At 57.4% G+C, this 19,229-nt stretch overlaps 1 pseudogene; it reads right to left on the reverse strand.

Moving 5' to 3' along the window:
- Window positions 1-2,073: 2,073 nt before the first annotated feature.
- LOC128945555 (zinc finger protein 850-like) overlaps window positions 2,074-19,229 on the reverse strand; it is a 51,242-nt pseudogene continuing 34,086 nt past the window's right edge.

Genomic DNA, 19,229 nt, shown 5'->3' on the forward strand with positions numbered 1-19,229 from the left:
AAATAACCCCAAACAACCCCAAACAATACCTAGAAATGCCCCAAATAACCCCAAACAAATCCTAATAACCCCAAAAAACGGAAAAAACCCTCCCCAAAGTAAAAGCCAAAAAACCCCAAATGATATCAAGCATAGCGAAAAAAAAGCCAATACACACCAACATAAACCCCAAGAACCCCAAATAATTCCAAATAAACCCACATAAACTCAAACAAGCCCAAACAAACACTAATACTTCCAAATAAACCCAAATATTTCCAAATAACCCCAAATAAACAGAAATAAATCAAGTAAAAACCAAGATAAACGCCAAATAATCCATCAATAACTCCAAAAAAACCCCAAACAAACCCTAAATAAACCCAAATAAATCCCAAGTAACCCCAGTTCCTCACGTCCCCACCCCAGATCTGATCCCGACCAATCACAACGCGCGGCACTGATGACGATCCACTTGCTGCGCACAAACTCAGGGCACTGGCCCCGCTCAGCGATTTTCAGCCAATCAGCGCCCGGCCCGACTCTGACTCATCACTTGCCAGGCACAGGCCAAGGCCTCTCACTGCGGTAAATACTCAGAGATCACGCGGGGTAATTTCGAGCCAATCAGAGCGTGTCTCGCTGATGACTCATCGGTTGCCAGGAGCGGACTTGGTGGGGGGGCGGCAGGTGACGCTGGGGATGGGCTGGGGACCCCAAATTAATCCAAAACGGGGTCGGGAGCCCAAAATGGAGCAGGAAGGGCCTGGAGCCCCTAACACCAAACACGGGGGAGGGGACTGGGAGAATGATCGGAAAGGAGAGAGGAGGGAAAAGAGGGTCGGGACCCCAGAATTGAGCTGGGAGAGGAATGGGACCCCCAAATTGAGGTGGGAGGGGAATGGAACCCCCAAATTAAGCTGGGATGGGGATGGGATCCCAAAACTGAGCTGGGAGGAGGAGAGGACGCCCCAAATTGAGCTGGGAGGGGGCTTGGACCCCCACACAGAATTAAGCCAATTTTGTTCCTGGAATATGTAAAGTACTTCATGGATATGCAACAAGGCCATGAATATGGAACGGATTAATGTAATGGGAGACAAGGACCATCGAGCAAAGGTTGTTATGGCCACCAAGACCCCCCAGTTATGTTCGGGGACACCCCTTAATTATTCTAGTTTTAATCACATCAGCCTGTCGCATATTCATAGACCCTCATGCATATACATAAACTAATTTACATCTTTCAGGAACTATTTGACATGGCCCAGCCTTGGGGGTGTCTCCCCATTTCAGGAGCCTCCACTGAAATGGAAAATGTAAACCCCCTCCCTTTGATTACTATTATTATTATTATTACTAGTAGTAATAATAATAATAATAATGATAATAATAATAATAGTAGTAGTAACTTATTTTGAAATTAAGGGGCTCTCAGGCAAAGATATGGGAGCAGAAAATCAGTACTTTATTAGAAAAAATTAAAAATACAAATGCAGTAATACAAACAAAAAGAAACAGTGACAGAGTCAGAATCCTCTGGGAATTCAGTGAAAATGGCTGATCCTCTTGGAATCCATGGGAAAAGGGCTGATCCTCTGGGTATCCAGTTGGAAAACGGCTGATCCTTTGGGAATCCATTTCTTACCCCCCTAAGACAGGGCAAAGGCAGGGCCGTGGAGTTTTTATAGGGTATCCAAAGGGTGGAGTTGGGGTTGGGGTCAGGGGAGGAGTTCTTAGTAACACAAGAAAGGTGAGATCAAATTCCTGCCTCTTAGCAACAGCAGCACTCCACACAGAACCTGTCCCCAAAACCTAAATTCCCTCTAAAACAACTGAGAAATTATGCAACGTCAGATATATTCGATCAATTTCCTTCATTTAACCCAGTTTTGGGTGTTTTTAAAGGATGAAGGTGAAGCAGAGGAAAATTAAGGCCAAACTAAAAGGCAAAGCAGCCAGGTGTGTTTCCAACATGGATCACAGGGAATGGGAGTGACCAGGGCTATGCCCAAAGTGCCTCCTCCAGTGGGGGATGGAGCTGGAGCAGTGCACGAAGCTCTGCCCGCACTCGGGGCACTCGCAGGGCTTCCCTTAGTGGTGCCTCCGTTGGTGTTGGGTCAAGTTAGAGCTCTGTGAGAAGCTCTTCCCACACTGGGGACACTCGTAGGGCCTCTCCCCAGTGTGGATGCGCCGGTGGGTGATGAGGTGGGAGTTCTGCTTGAATCCCTTCCTGCAGTCGGGGCACCGGAAGGGCCTCTCCTCTCTGTGAATCCAATAGTGCTCGAGGAGAATGGAGCTGGTCTGAAACCTCTTCCTGCATTTATCACACTCGTAGAGCCACTTCCCCGTGTGGATGCGCCGGTGGGTGACGAGGCTGCAGTTGCGCTTGAATCCCTTCCCGCAGTCAGGGCATTGGAAGGGCCTCTCCTCCCTGTGAATCCGATCGTGCAGGAAGAGATCGGAGCTACTCATAAACCTCTTCCCACACTTGGAACACTCGTAGGGCCTCTCCCCAGTGTGGGTCCTCTGGTGCACAATCAGGCTGAAGCTCACGCTGAAGCTCTTCCCACACTCACCACACTCGTAGGGCTTCTCCCCAGAGTGAGTCCTCTGATGCACAGTCAGGTGGGAGCTCTCTCTGAAGCTCTTCCCACACTCCCCACACTTGTAGGGCCGTTCCCCAGTGTGGATCCTCTGGTGCACAATCAGGTGGCAGTTCCGCCTGAAGCTCTTCCCACACTCCACGCACGTGTGGGGCTTCTCCCCATCATGGAGCTGCTCATGGAGCACCAGCTCCAAGATCTGGCTCCACCTCCGGCCGCCTTCCCAGCCCAGGCTGGCTCTTTCCCCCTCAGATCCCCGCCGGCTGCGTTTGCAGCCCCTCCTCGTGCGGCATCTCCGGGGCTTTTCCTCCCCGTTGGCTTCCTGCGCCGTGGAGCCACTCAAAACGGCCTCTTCCACCAGGTTCTGCCGCGGGCATTTGTCCTCCCTGCTCTCCATGCTCAGCTCCTGCTCTGGGGGAGGAAGGACAAGGACAGGATGGCATTTGCCTCCGTGCCACAGGCAAGGGCAAGGAGATCCCCCCAGTTCTGAGCTTCAGCCAGGGCCGTGCTGGGCCGGGAGATGGAGCAGCACAGAGGGGAAAGGGGCACTCATCGCCAGCTCGGGGCTGTGCACAAATCTCAAACAGGACTGGACTGCTGGGAATGCATCCTGAGCTGTGTGATTTTCCAACATCTGTCTCATTACTTGGTTATGACAATGGGAAGATGTCAGCAGCTCACATCACAGGTAGCAGAAAAAGAATTTCACGTTAAAACTTACTTTAAAAGGTTTTTGACCAATCATGCAAAGCAAAAGCATATTGACAGTAGTTCTATCCAAGCACTATAAGCACATTGACAGTTAAAACAATGCTTGCTTATTTCAAATAAAATACCTGCTTGTAAGCCTTAAAACACAATGCACAGAGCTCCAGTATTAAGCTTGGAACTTTCCAATATCTTATTAGATAGACTTTTCCACAGGTTAGGGAGTTAGTTATTCTAGATAAGTCTTAATGCACACAGACCATTGTTCTATTTCTCCTTACTTTCTACTTCTTATATAATTATTCTGCTGACCAATCTATTGGCTGCTGCAAAGCTCAAATCAGTTCTACTGTCTCTGAGGCTTGTCTTTTGCAGCTTTCCCGAAACCCTCTGATTTTAAGCATTCCAGGGACACTGACTTCCTCCTCACCTGCCTCATTGTCCTGGGGCATCTTCCTCTTCCTCGCAGCCTCCCGGGAGTTGGCAATGGGAAATCCTGGTTTGGAGAAAAAAAGGGATGAGAATGTTGAGTTTGAAGTTCCCTCTGCCCAAGTCCATCTCTACAAGTCACTGGCCATCTGGGCTCCAGAAAAACCTCCCAAACACCCAGATTCAGCCCTGAAAAACCCTCCCAGGAGTTCCCCGTCCCTGGTCCCTCCCCTCTGGTGTTCGGGGGTTCCCCCCTGTCCCACCTGCTGGGGTCACGCTTGGATTGGGGGACTCCATTGTGCCCAGTGCCCGCCCTGCCCAGGCTGCTGGCAGTCCCAGCAATGCCAAAAGTTCCCCTTGCTTCGCTCTCCCCATTTCAGGATGCCGGGGCTTTTTGGGCTCGCGAGCTCCCTTCTCCCCTCATTCTCTGCTCTGGGCTCCAGCGGCTCCAAGGAGTCCCCCCTGCCCCTCTCCAGGCTCTTGAGGCTCCCGCCAATGACGCCGCTCCCCCCTCTCTGGGCTCCCCAGTTTGGGCTCCTGGGGGACACAGGGTTCTGCCCCTCCAGGCTGCCTCTGCCGGCAGCCGCCACCGACACCCCCGATGTCCCCCCAAGGGGCCTTTTCCGCTCAGCCTTGGACTGCTTCATTCTCCAAACATCCCCCAAAAACCCCAACCCAGGGACCCCCCAGGATATCCGGGCCCAGCTCCCCCTCCCCACTCCCCGGCGCAATGGGGGGGCGATGATCCCACAGGTGGGGGCTGCGAATTCAGGCAGGGATCGACCGCGTGGTTCCCTCAGCTCAGCCTCCATCTGCCTTTGTCCCTCCTCTTCCTCTTCCTCCCACTCCTCCCCTTCCATCCCCTGCACTCCTCCTCCTCCTCTTATTCCCACCTCCTTCTCCTCTTCCATCGCTGCTCTCTCTCTGCCTTCATCCCTTCTCTTCCATCCCTCCCCCTGCTCCTCCCCTCTAACCCCACCTCCTCCTCCCCCTTCATCCCTGCCCTTCCCTCCCTCCTCCTCCTCCCCCAGCAGCAGCCACACCCTCGGTGCCCCGTTCCCGCAGCCCTCGCAGCCTGCGGCAGGAGTGGGGATGGAGCCGGGACAGGTCGGGATGGGCAGCACGGGGCTCTCGGCTGCTCCAGCCGCTGCGGGCGGGGGGAACCCGGCCCGGGCCAAAGGAGAGACAAACTGGGCAAACTGGGGGCACATCACAAAGCTAAGGATGCAGTAGAAGATGGAGATAAAAGAGTTATGTTAATAATAACTCCAAAGGAGGAAAAACTGGAAATTCCAAAGTTAAGGGAAGCTCAGAAAAAAGAATTAAACAAGATAGGAAATGAAAAAGATAAATCAGGGAAATGGAAACTTCTTGATGGAAGATAATTTCATAATAAAATGTGATTACTAGGAAAATATTAGAAGACTTGCATCAGAAAACCCACTGGGGTACTGAAGCTTTGTGTGATCATTTTTTATGGAACTTTGGGTGCACTGGGACTTTTGGAGTAGCAAAGCCAGTTACTGAGAGATGTTTAATTTGCCAAAGGAGAAGTAAAAAGGTAAAGAGAAAAACAACATTTGGAGGTCATGAGTTAGCTGGTTGACCATTTCAAAGTATCCATGCAGACGTTTAGATTTGTTAGGCTCTGGATTTATTTGCAAAAAAAATCGTTTAATCTAGAAGAAATAGAATATGCCACATGTTAGACAGGAGATTTTAGAAGAATAAAAATGTTTGAAGTATCAGAAACACCAGAGGAAAAAAAAAAAAGGGGGGAAATGAAAATGGGGGGAACAGGAGGAAAAATCAGAAAGAGAGTGGGATCCTCTGCAGGTCTTGCCCCCTCCGTTCGCGGCCCAGGCGCCTGTCCCGGGTCCCGGCTCGCTGCCCGCCTCAGCTCCGCCTGCCCCGGTTTCCATCCCAGGTGCGGCCTCACTGCCCAGGGCAGCTCCACCTGCCCCGGTGCTGTCGCTCAATTTGTGTGCCCTGCTCCCACTGCCTGGCCCGCGGCCGCTCTGCCGCCCATGCTGGGCAAGATGGGGGTTGCTCTGTCCTGCCGCCTGCTCCGAGGTCACCGCGCCCACCGCACCCAGGGGGGGTCCCAGCCATCCCATCCCCGGCTGCCCTGCCCGTGCCACCTGCGCTGGGCACCGCCGCTGCTGCCGGGCTCTCCCACCTGCCTTTGCTCTGCCGGCAGCTGCCGGATCAGCCGCCATCAGCCATGTGGGGGCTGCCCACGCTCCGCCTCGGGCTCCACAGGAAGATCCCCCTCTGCCGATTCCGGCAGCAGACCCTGCCCACACTCCCACCCAGCCTCGGCAGGATATCCTCCCCTCACCCCGTCCTGCTCTGAGTTACGTCCCCTTGGTAACCACAGCTCCGGCTGTTCAGGGAAACTCTCTCTCTACAGGAAGCACCTTATCGAAACACTAGGAGCTCAGTTAAAAGGCAGCCCTCTCCAAATACTTTCTCAAAACACAGGAGAAAGGCTAGAGAAGGTAAAAAAGTGAAAGAGTGAGATGAAGGGATTGCTCTATTTCCGTTCAGAGAGGTTCCCATGGGAGGGATGCGCTGCCCCGCCCCGCGGGAGCCACCAGCGCCCCTGCCGGCCGTGCCTGGAACTGCACCCAAGGGCAAAGCACCGCAGCCCAAAGGCCGGGACTGGGTCCGGGCTCTGTTTGCTGTCAGTGCCGCAGCTGTTGGTGTTTGTTTGCTTTATTATATACACTAGTAAAGAACTGGTATTCCTATTCTCACATCATTGCCTGAGAGCCACTTGATTTCACTACTCTAAAAATTAAGAGGGAGGGGGTTTGCATTCTCCATTCCAAGAGAGGCTTTTTCTGCCTTCCCGACCAGACACCCATCTTGTAAAGCAAGACAAGCACCCACAGGCACTGAGGGAGCTGCAGGAGGGGCACAAGAAGGCCCTGCAGCACTTGGGCACAAAGGCACAGCAGGTGAATGCAAGAAGGGAGCAGCAAAAGGCCAAGCTGAAGGCAAAGGCCAGGGCACAGTTCCTACAGCCCCTGAGGGATCAACCCCAGGGCCCAAGGGGGCCCCAGCACCCAGGGCTCGGCTCGGGCACAAGCACCTGGCAGAGGCATTGCCCTCCTCAGCAGGGGAGAACCCACCCAAACAGCCCCTGGCAAGGAACCACGGCTCCAGCTGCAGGGCACAAGGACACTGCAAGCACAGACAGCAGCACCCTCAGGACCAGCAAGTCCACCCCTTGATGGACATGGACTGGCAGGGCTGTCACAGCTCCCATCACACCAGGGACCCTCCACACTGCAGCCCTTGAGAACATTCAGGGTGGGTGTGCATTGAGAGGAGGCATTTCCTGATGGCCACAGGGGCCTCTCAATCCACTCTGAATCTTAGACCTAAGGGGGAAAATAGTAAAGGAATATTTTAATTTTTAAGGGAATGAGAGGCAAATATAAGCAGGTATGATTTGTTCAAAACCACTATTAGAAGCTGTGGGGGACAGGTTTGAAATAAATGAATTTGTTTTTCTTTCTCCTGTGATTGTAATTACCTAGGAAGGAATTTGAGAGCTGGATTTTAATACTGTAAAAGGGGATACTGAGGGTAGTTCTGTTCTGCCTTTGTGCCAAAATCTGATAAAGCCTATGCTGAAGTGAACCCAGAAGTGTGGGCAGCCCCAGGGAAAGAGGGAAAATTACTTTAAAGCAACCAGGACAAGCAATACCCTGTTCCAAGAGAGGGAAGGAAGGGCTCACAGCCTGGTATTGTGTCCCTGTTAAAGGCAGGGCTTTTGGAGCCAGGGGTGTCTCCCTACAACACTGCTGTCCTGCCACTCAACAAACTGGATGGATGGACAGCAGGAGGAAACACAGAATTTTAAAGTGTTAAAATGAAGATTAACTAAGGTGGCAGGCCTGGGCCTTCCAGACAGGGAAAAAGAATTTGAATTACAGGTGAATGTTAAACAGGGTCTTGCCTAAGGAATTCTTGTGCTAAAATGTTTAACCCTACATAGGATATCCTATAGTTCAAGTCTGACATCAAGTTAAAGGTCTGACAACCAAAAGAGCCTCTACATGGATGAGCAGGGCTCAGTTATTACAGTATGAAACTTGTTCAATGGCACAGGAGGATTTAGAACTGAGGACAGGGAAAAGGTTTAACCCAGCCTCCTGTTTGAACAGCCTGGAGAGGGGCTGGCAAGGAACCCAAGACTGCACTCAAGGGACAGAGCTCCAGACCCAGGCTGGGACAGATTGATGATGGGACATTGCCTGGCCTGAGGGAGAAAATGTGTTTGTGGATGGCTCTGCAGGGGCAGCAGAAGGGAAAAGAGCTACAAGACAGGTTGTTATTAAGGAAGGGGAATCAGACACAGCGCAGGTCAGCGCCCCACGCTCAGCTCAACCCGCGCAGCTGTGGGTGCTTGTGAGAGCCTGGCACTGAAATGCCCTGAGCAGGAAGCCTTCAATATTGTCTGCTGACACCATGGCACCTAACAGGGGGGCAAAAGCAATTCTCACTGCTTCAGCAACCACTGGAGCAGATATCAAGGCACATTCTCCCACAGCAAGCTGGGCTGGCACTGAGCCTGCCCTGGCACTTTGCTGCTGCCAACACCCAGCCAGGACATCGGCTCCTGCCTAAGGAGTGCAAAGCAGCACCACTGGTGGCCAAGGGGCCCATGCCAAGTGTCCCCGAGGCCAGAAACAGCCGCCAGCACAGCTCAACACGGGGGGACCCCTCAGCCTGGCCTCAAGGGCTCTGAAGCCCCGCAGATTTGCACTTCCCACCTGCAGCAGGAGGATGGGAGGCCGCCCCTGAGCCTGCCCTGAAGGCAACGCAGCAGCAGCCAGGGCTCCACAGCGGGTCAAGCCCCTGCGCCTGCCCACAGATCCTTGGCTGGAATCCTCTGCAATCCTGGCCACCCTCCTCTGCCATCTCCAGCCACTGGGGCCAAGCCTTGCTGCCACTGCTGCAGCTTCAGCGCTGGCTGAGCCTGCACTGCCACAGCTGCTGGGGAACACCACGGCACAATTCCACTCTGGGCCTCACTGACACCCACACTCTGGGCTGCCTGCCATTGCACTGCAAAATGAACCGAGTTTATTTCTTCTAAATCTTCTTTCTCTGCTCAGGCTTGCTTTGTCTTTGCCTTGGGGAAAGGAATTTTAAAGGTTTTATTTAAGGGGTGGGACACCACTCAATGGAGATGAGTTTAACTTTTGAACAGACTGGGAACAGCACAAAAGATACCCACAGAGATAACGACCAGCAACAAAATATCAACATTGCCCAGCAGCAGGAAGAGAAGCTTCATTCCAGGCAGCCTCCAGAGGAGCTTTAGAAATGTAAATGAACACTGCTGGGCAAAATGTGGACAATGCACCTGGGTCTCTTGCCTGGGGCAGGAATTGGGCTGATTCCTCTGCCCCTCACCCCAAGCTCTGCCTGCTGGCACTGATGGAATTTGCACAGCTCAAGGCAGAGCCCAGGGGGAGGATATCTGACCCTGCAACACAAACGGGTGAAGCAGCAGAGGGAAACAGCAAAAGGAGAACGTTGGGAAAACTTCACTATAAATAAGTGGGGGGAATCATCCCTCTACCCACTCCAACATGTGCTGTCACTCTCTGTGTTATATAGGGTATATTAGGGCACTGGGGATTTTTTGCTACCAAATATTTAGGGAAATCAGTTGGGAATGCAAGGATTTGATGATTTAGTTAGAGAAAAGCAGTCAATTGATGCAGCCCTGGCTGGAGAGAGCGCCCAAAAATGGGGAAAATATGAATGGCCAGCAGAACAAATCCTACAACACCATGGACCAGCCCCTGCGAACCCAAACCAATTCATATCAGGAGCCACAGAACCCATTTCTCATTTCAATAGCATCATTAGATTACAAGCTGTCCTCGCAATAATAACCAACTAGACAGCTCCTGCTCCTTACCTTCCTGCTGACCAATCCAATGAAATGAGGAACACACCATTTAACCATGGGATGGGATCATATTACGTTTTAGCAGAAAAAAGGGGAGTTTGTGGAAAATTAAATGACTCAAACTGCTGTTGGCAAAGAGATGACACAGAAAAAGTGGTGAAACATATAACAGAGGAAGTAAGAAAGCACCTCATGTTCCAGCCCAAACGTGGAAAGGATGGAAATGGGACACGGTTTTGTGGTTCCCTGGCAGACCATGGGTTAAACGAATGCTGTTTCTCTTTGGATGTGCTACGGCAACTCTCATCTTTTTACCATGCTCCGCACTTGAGAGTGCAGCTCATTCAGCAGCTGAGGGAGGGGTCAGGGATTTGTAGATAAGGAAGCAACGGGCGAAACCACCAGCTTCAATAAATGTTACTAATTAACATGGACTGCTGCTCACAGAAAGTCCCACTAAATTCCTGAACTTCCAGAAGAACAAAGACTTAACAGAGCCGTGAATACCGGCGGTTATACGAAAGTGGGGGTGCACATTAACGAGGACATGCAGTTACCGGATCGGGAGGTCTGAACCTTCCAAGCACCTCAGCCAGTGGGCAAAGGGAGAGGGAGATGAGGCCGGGAAAATGAGGATAAAAAGGAGGCTGCGAACTACAACAATGGCAGAGAGCGCACGGCAAATGCCCCACGGCCTCTCCCTCTGCTCAGCAATAAAGTCACTTTTACAGGACTCCTCTGTCTCCTCTGCGCACAGAAACCTCCGGCCACGGGAATTTCCCCGCACAGCCCCGGGCACGGGGCAGCCCCCTCTGTCCCAGCCACAGCAACCAGGCCGAGCCAGCGCTGCTCCGGCAGCGGCTCCAGCCGAGGCAGCGGCCGGAGGAGACCGCGGGCAGCCGCTCCCGCAGCGCCCTCACGCCAGCGGCAACACGGGCCGGACACGGCACAACGAACCCGCCCGAGCCCCCTGCCGCCCCCGAGGCCCGCAGCCAGCCCCGAGCCCCCGCACAACCCAGCCCGGCTCCCACCTGCGCTGCGGCCGCCTCCGAGCTCCGCCGCCGCCTCACCGCGCTCCGGCCGCTGCCGCCGCTCACGGCACCGCACACACGCTCCGACAATGGCGCCGCTGCCCAGCCACGGCCGCCCTCAGCCCGCCACCGGGGCCCTGGTCCGCCCCGCTCCCACCAATCAGCGCGCCACAACCACGACTGACGGCACCATCGCCCAATCGCCGCCAGGGGCGGGCTCTGCACACGGCACAGCCCCGCCCCGCGCCCCCCGGGCTGCGTGAGGGCAGAGCCGGATAGCAGGAGGGGGGATGGAGCAGGAGGAGCATGTGTTGCTGCCCGCGGATCCCGCAGTGCCCCGGGTCGGGACGAGCTCCGTGCCTCGCTCTAGCTCCACCTCCCGTTGGAGGATCCGCGCTGGATAATCCCGGGTGACCCCCAGGGTCAGAGCCCCCCGTGTTGGGAACACTCCTGGCTGCGGGTTCCACATCTTCCTGACCCCCCCGTGGACACCTCGATGAAGGCCGGGGGATCCCCGCTACTTTTCCTGTTTCTGCTCCTCTCCTCATCTCCCCCTCCTCTTCCTCCCGCCTCTCCTCTCCCGGTTCAATCGCTCCTCCCGCCTCCTTCCCCTCATCTCTCTCTGACGTCCCCCCCTCCTTCCTCCTTCCTCCTTCTTCCTTCTCCCCTCTTCTCCTTCCTCCTCCTCCTCCTCCTCCCGCTCCCCCCGGGCCCAGCCCCCACCCTTTGTCCCCCTCCCTTTGCCCAAATCCGTCCCATCGCCCCCCCAAACCCCTCTCCATCGCCCCCCAATAAACGGCCCCGGGGCCAACTGGGAAGCTTTACTGGGAGCACTGGGAGCAGGCACTGGGCGGGGACAGAGCGCCAGCGGGGCTGGGGGGGACACGGGACCCCCCCAAAATCAGCGGGGCGGGGACGGAGCGGCGGGTCCCGGCCGGGCCCGAGCCCACGGGGAGGGGCTGCGGCCGCCGCCGGCTCAGGAGCTCTGTGGGCAGAGAAAAGGGGGTGACACCGGGCTGGGGGCCCCGGCGGGAGCGCACACGCTCCGCCACGGCGGGGACGCCACCCCCGGCACCCGCCCTGACCTTCTTGCGCAGGGAGAAGCCGAGCCCCAGCGCCAGGAAGACCAAGCCCAAGACGAAGCCCCCGATGCCCGTCAGCATCTTGCTGCGGGCGGCGTCCGGCGGCATCTCTGGGGGGTCCGCAGGGCTCAGCACCCCCAAAACCTCTCACTGACACCCCGAGCCCCTCCCAGCGCCCTCCCTCTGGCCCCCAGCCCAGCCAGGAACCACTGAAACCTCCCAACCTCCCCCCGATCCCTTTTTGGCCTGGCCAGGAGCCACCAAAGCCCCTCCCGTCCCTCTCAGCATCCCACAGCCCCCTCCCAGTTGCCCCCCAGCGCCCCAGGACCCCCAAAGCCTCTCGCAGTCCCTTGGCAGCCCCGGCAGGACTCAGCCAGAGCCCTGCTGGTCTGTGTCCAGCACAACCGAGCTCATGGCGAGCCCCGCTTTGCCATCCCCGATCTCCTTCCAGCCCCTCGGGGCTCACTGCGATCCCTCCCAGTCACACCCAGCACCCCCAAACTCCCTCCCAGGCACACCCAGCACCCCCAAACTCCCTCCCAGTCACACCCAACACCCCCAAACTCCCTCCCAGTGCCCACCAGGACCCCCCCCAACCCCATCCCACCCTCCCCAGCATCCCCCAAACTCCTTCCCAGCCCTTGCCCAGCCCCTCTCCCAGCTCCAGCCCGGCTCTCTCCAGCTCCCTCCCAGTGGCTCCCAGCACAGCCCAGTGGCTCTGCCAGCGCCCCCAGGGGCTCCCCCGTACCCCAGTGCCACCTCGGGGGCTGCTCCAGGCTGACGTGCTCCACCTGGCAGCTGTAGCTGAGCCCGCGCCGGGGCGGCGTTTCCAGCAGCAGCAGCAGCTGGTAGGTCCAGTCCCCGTTGGGGACCACGTCGGTGGCCACCACGTGCTCCGAGAGCTCCTGCTGGCCCTGGAACCACCTCACCTGGATGGCAGCAGGGTAGAAATCTATCACGGAGCAGAGCAGGCGGCCGGGGCCGGGCTGGGAGCTCGAGGGGGGCACCAGCGAGATGGACACGCTGGGGGGCACTGGGAGAGAGAGAGAGCGGGGACACACTGGGATCAGCTGGGGGGCACTGGGAGACAGACGGGAGAGCTGGGCAGGGCTGGAGAGGGACTGGGAATGCACTGGGAGGGACTGGGAGCGATTGGGATGGCACTGAGAGAGATGGGACAGGGTGGACGTCCGGGCTTGAACGGAGAATGAACTGGGAATTAATTTGGAATGGATTTGGAATAGGCTGAGAAGAGGAGGGAGGGACTTTGGAAGTACTGAGAGCGACTAGGATGGCACTCGGAGGGATTTTGGTGGCCCTGGAATTAACTGGCAATGAAGTGCGCGGCACTGGGAGGTCGAGTCCAGCGCGGGGCCCTCGGGATTTCAGCGCCAGGGACTCTGCGTGGCAACCGATGAGTCATCAGAGAGACGCGCTCTCATTGGCTGAAAGGAGCCGGCTACACGGACAACCGGGATGGACACGCCGGGCAGGCCCAGGGATGGACTGGGACGGACTGGGAGAGCCACGGGGGTCACTGGGTGGGACAGGAGGCCCCGGGGTTGTTCCGAAGGCGGGCTGAGGGCCCTGGGCTGATTCTCAGAGATGTTTTGAGGGGCTCCAGGGTCATTGGCAGGGCAGGGCCCGAGGGGACACGCTCTGCCCCGCGCTCACCTCGGTGCCCCGTGAGGAACGGGGCAGCAAGCTCGTAGCCGGCCCGGCAGAACGTGTCAACCGCAGCCCGATTATCCTCCAGTATTTCCGGGATTCCGTTGCAGCACCGAGCCTGTGTCTCCCTATAGAGGGTGTCCCCCACGAACACCCCCACGTCGCTGTCGAACGTCATGTACTGCTTCCGGTTGTAGATGTACCTCCTCACGAACCTCACCTTCTCCGTACCAATAATGAAGTGACACTCTCTCGTTCTCATCTCCTGGAACACTCCTGTGAGTGCAGAACACAGATCCGGGGTTGTCCCCCCAGCACGCCCCCAGCGATCCGGGGGCCACCCTGGATCCCCACTCCACACCCGCTGTGCCCCACGGCCGCCATGGGACCCTCCTGCCTGCGCTGCCGCTTCCTCTTTGCCGCCCTTCCCCCATTTCCTCTTTCACATCCGCTCCCCTCCCACCTCCGGCGGCTCCCAAATCACTTTTGGGGTCCCATTTCCCCATTTTCCCACAAATCCCCCAACCTCCAGCCCCCTCGGGATCAGTTCTGGGGTCCCCCCTCCCCTTTTCCCCCCTTCCCCACCCTCTCCCAACCCTCCCTCCCCTCCCCCCACACCTCAGCCCCTCCCGCTCTCCCTTTGGGGGGTCCCTTTTTCTCCCCCTCCATTCCGGGCTCCCACCTTCGCCCCCTTTTCCCCCTTCTCCCCCCTTGTCCCAGCGCCTCCCGCCCCCTGCTCACCCGAGAGCTCCGCGCCCGCAGCCGGGGGGGCTCCCAGCACCACCAGTGCCGCCAGTAGGGCCCCAGCTGCCGCCCCTCGCCCCATGGCCGGGGCCGGGCAGGGAGCAGCAGCCCCAAAGCAACCGCGCTGCGCTGGGAGCGCCAGTCCGGAGCAGGGCGGGCTCGGCAGCGCCGCGCGCTCTCATTGGCTGCCGCCGCTTCTGGGCAGGGTTCGGCCATGGGCTCTGCCCAGCAACCGATGAGGCAACCCAACGCCCCGACCTCTCATTGGCTAAGCTGCCTTCTGCTTGCGCTGCCATTGGCTGAGGCCTTTCCGGGACGCTGCAGCCCCGGGCTGGGGGATTTTTGGGCAGGGGGAACCTTGGGGCGCTGGGCAGGTGGGGCGGGGATAGAGAGGCGCGGGCTGTGCTGGACCAGCCAATGAGAGCCGCTCATTTCACATTTAACCCCATTTTTTGGGTTACTGAGCTCGTTCAGGATTTTCTGTTCAGAACCCTTGGTCCCGCTGTCCTGGTTTGAAAAGGAAGTGAAATTTTTGGCATGCTGTGGTCAAACCAATCAGTGCTCAGATTTGAATACTGGCACCTGGTGTGGCCCCTGAGGACATGGATTCACCTCTGAGAACACAGGGGGTTAAAAGCAGAGAACTCCCAGGGGAAGCTGTCTTGGTTCCGGTGGGTGAAAGGTTCAGAGCTGCCCTGCCCGGCTGCGGGCTGGGTGCGGGAGGGGAAGCCATGCGGCCGGGTGAGGGGAGCCGGGCCTTGGACAGAGAAGGGAGCTGAAGGCCCCTGCAGGATGGAAGGGTGGAGGAGCACTGAGAGGCATCGGACAGCGGCCACAGAGAGAGAGAGAGAGCCGGTGTCTGTGCCTGTGCCACCTTGAAATTTGCTACCTTGTGCTGGCAGCACAGCCGAGAAGGAGAAGGGGTGCAGAGAGAAGATGCCCGGCAGGGCCAGCGTGGGAGTTCTGGGCAGGCAGAGCCTGAGATTTTAACGCTTTTCTTGGATGATGGAAACCTTACAAATGCTGATCCTCCTGGAGCTGAATGAGAAGAGAGATAGAGATGAGATAGGAGAAAATGGGCAAGTGTGATGAAAGTCCATGCAAGTCAGAGAAGTTGTCAGAAGATGTCAGAAGAAGTTGAAAAGAATCCTAGGCGGGAGGAGATGATGGAGTGGCCTTTGGCTGGACTTTTCTTGTGCAGCCATGGACAGAACCATTTTTCCTGTGACACAGAGACTGCATTTAGGGGGAGGCAATGGCTTGGAGCCAAGAGAGTGCAGGGATGTGATGTGAAGGAGTGGCATGAACAGAGATGGATGAGGAGGGTGGTGGTGCCCTCTGCCTTCAGTGAGGAAGAAGATCTTTGTTCTTGAGACCCCTCGGCCCCAGGGGGTGAATTTGGGAGGGACAGGTGTCCCAAAAGTGAGAGACTGTGCTCATTTTTGGAACTGGGCAAAGCATCCTTAAAGGGGGAACCCCAGAAGCAGCTCTGGTCCGTGTGCAGTGGTGAGAGCACTGGGCATGGAAGGAATATGTCACCATGGGAAATGATCTCCGGGCGGTGCCACGTGTGACATGGAAACACAAGAGGTTTCAACTGTGTTTCCTGGGGAAGCCTGTGGCACAAGAGGGACTCCTCTCTCCTTGATGAACTGAGAGTTGATTATCTGAGGGGTGGTGATGGACTGACAGTTGGTGACCTGAGGGGTGGCAACTGAATTGCGAGTCCAAGGTTTTGCCTTACTGTGATGTATTGGGAATTTGGCTGGGGGGAGGAGGAATGTTTGGAAGGTTTTCATTCTTTCTGTGTGTTTCTTTTATATATTGTAAGGTAATAAAGATTTTTTTTCTTTGTATTCTGAAGCTGGAGCCTGCTTCGCTCTATTCCTGATAACATCTCACAGCAGACACCAGAGAGAATGTATTTTCTTGGGGGCACTGGCATTGTGCCAGCATCAAACCGTGACACCAGGGAAAACGGCTGCTCGTGCCAGTCCATCCCCTTGCCCAGAAGGCACCCGCTTGTGTTTGGGCACGAGCTGCTGGCCACGGGCAGACGGGCAGCACCCGCAGCATTGGCCATCAGACGCTGGGCTGATGTTTTCATCCAGAGAGATAGAAAAGCAGCCAGAAGCACACAAGGCAACTTGAGAGTATCTCTGTAAGAATGTCATTGTCCTGTGAAAGTCAATAGTGGATGGTGGTTTTGTGCTGCAGATAATCACTTCCAAGCAAAAATCATTGCAGGAAGGGACAACAGCTTCTGCCTTCTGATGGATACCAAGGGTGGCTGCCGATTGCTCCAGGTGCTCCTGCCAACAGCCACCTGCAGAAAAGATCACACAGACACCAAGGCACGCTGGCTTTGGCTGTCCTCTGGCAGGGATGTCCCCCGGGGCCACAGGTCTCTGTGGCAGGAGAGAGGCACCAGCGTTGGCAGGCTTTGGGCATGGCAAATCTCCTTTGGCAGGGACTCTTCCACAGCTGCTGCTGTCGCCAGCGCTGCCCAGGGGACAGAGCAGCACTGGAGCTCTGGGCCACACATCCCGTGTCTGTGTCATGCCCCTGCGAGTGTTCCGGCCACCCAGCACCGGGACTGGTCCCAAAGAGGCCATGGCAGGGCCTGTGGAAGGCTCTGGTGCCCTTCCTGCTCTGCTGCGCTGGCAGCCGTGGGGGCTCATTCTGCTGCCCTGAGCAGGCAGAGCAGAGGAGCAGCTGCTTCTTGTTTGAGCCCTTACTAAAGTTCCTGCTGGGCTGTGTCTTCAATACTTGGGGCAAGGTCTTGCCTGCAAGCTGGGGCAGTTTGGGTGGGGTGGGAGTGTCCCCAGGGCATGTGGAGGTGTGTCCTGGGGCTCTCTGTGACACAGTGCACCGTGGTCACCGTGGGATGGAAAGGGACAGAGTGTGCCAGGGTGACCCTTTGTGACACGCTGTGACGTAGGTGCTGGCGGCGCCACGGCCATGCCACAGTGCTCGGTGCACGCGACGGGACAGGACGGGACAGAGCAGTGCTGTGAGGAGCCCCCGCACAGCCAGCTCGTTCCTTGCTGACCCGGAGCTTTTCCGAGGCGTTCCCTGTGCAGGTGACCTCGAGGCCAGGCTGCAGGACTCGGTGACGTGGAGCATTTCTGAAGCGTCAGCCATCCCTGCGGCCGGTGCTGTCGAGGACAGACTGCGAGACTTGCAGTCCTATTTCCTTCTTGAGACTTCTCTCTTGCTGCTGCCCTCGAGGACACATTGCAGGACTTCTGTCCTGCAGCCTTCCCGAGGCTCCTCTGTTGCAGGTGCCTTCAAGGCACAACTGCAGCACTTGCTCATCTTCAGCCCTTCTGAGGCCTCTCTGCTTCAGCAAGAACTCCTACCTGCAAAGAGTGACATGGAGCAGAGACCCCCCAGCGTGCCCAAGCTGGCCTGGCTGGAGGAGGAAGAGGCTGGAGCCACCTCAGCACAGCAGCCTGAAGAACTGGAGCAGTTCCAGCTGCTGCAGGAGCGTGAGTGTCAGAGCTGGGCCGCACGGCTGGTGCCTGCAGCCAGCTTGGCCCCATCCCATCCCATCCCATCCCATCTCATCCCATCCCATCCCATCCCATCCCATCCCTGTGGACATATCCATGGATAGGACAGAAGCTGGGCATCCCGAGGCTCTCCCTGCCTGGGCAGCGCAGGGCTGGGCTGTGTTCTCTGGCCTCTCCCGCAGCCCCTCAGCTCTGGCTGCGCTCGCTCTTTGCCAGATGCAGCCAAGGACGGGACACAAGAACAGGAAGCCGCCCGTGGCCGCTTGGGCAGAATGGCGCAGGTACCTGCGGCCATCCCCACCTGGGCTGGGCCTGCTGGCACTGCTCAGCCAAGCACCAGGCTTGGAGCGCTCCATGGATTCTCCCTCCCTTGCTACCCTTCTCCTGCAGACCCTCTGTGAATTCATCACGTGCCCTTGGCAGGAAGAGACCGCCGGTGTGGGCACAGGCGTCTTGGCCAACCTTCCGTTCCTCGATGCCGAGACCGGTGCTGCCATGCTGGATTTGCTTGTGGAGAAGGGTGTCTCCAATCCAACACAAGTAAGCAGCCTGGGCAAGGGCTCCATGGCCCCAGCAGTGGTGTGGCGCCTCCAGCCGGGTCTGCCGGGCTCCCTCGGCCTCTGAGACCCGGCCCAATGCAGTTGGAAGGGAAGCACTTCTCAGGGGAAGGTGCTGCTCTGGCAGCTCTGCGAGTCTCCCCGTGCCCTCTGCAGGTGCCCGCCATGGTGAGGTACATCCACCAGTGGCTCACGGCCAATGAGTCTGCTGGGCACAGGCTGGACAAGGCCCTTTTGGAGCTGACCCAGGAACAGCCCTGTGACGTGCTGATCACCCTCTTGCGCTGGGCCCCATCGTGTGACAGGTAGGGCAGCCCCACGTGCCTTGAGGGCTTAGGCTTCACCAGCCCGTCACCCTGTAGAGCCTGTCCCTGCTGGCTGCCAGACAGGCGGGCAGTTCCAGGATCCTCTGGCTCCTCTGTTTTCCAGTGCTGCCATGTCAGCTCCTGAGCCTGGTGCCACGCTCCCTCCCTGCCCCTCCGGGCCTGTACCCACGTGGGCTGGCTGGCCGCTGCCGGCCAGGGGCAGTGGGCAGAGGCAGGGCTGAGGGCCAGCGCGGGGCCCTGCAGCTGCCCAGGCCACGGCGCTGTGGCCGAGCCCGCCCTGACACAGAGCCCTGACCCCACAGAGCTGCCGCCACCATGTGGGCAACCACCATGTCCTCGAGCAGGACTGCGGAGCCGGCGCTGCAGCTGCTCCTCCATGTGCTGAGCACCTGGCCAGTGCACAGCGTGTGCACCTCCGATGGGGACGACGCAGGAGTCTGCCCTGGCTGTGAGTTTCTGGTGCCGGCCTTTGCCAGCCCCCAGGCCGCCTGTCCAGCAGCCAGCTCTCTGTGCTCCCCCCAGCTGCATCTCGCTGCCTCAGGCACTGGGCTGAATCCTGCCTTAGGGGCAGGGCTCAGGGGCACCAGGCCGGCTGCTCCCCCCGTGTCCCCCCGGCCTCTCCCTTGCACACTCAGGCCCTGTCACG

Source organism: Melozone crissalis, unplaced genomic scaffold (assembly GCF_028551555.1).
Source record: "Melozone crissalis strain CALT ecotype California unplaced genomic scaffold, PUWL_Pcris_2 ptg000066l_1, whole genome shotgun sequence".
NCBI lineage: Eukaryota > Metazoa > Chordata > Aves > Passeriformes > Passerellidae > Melozone > Melozone crissalis.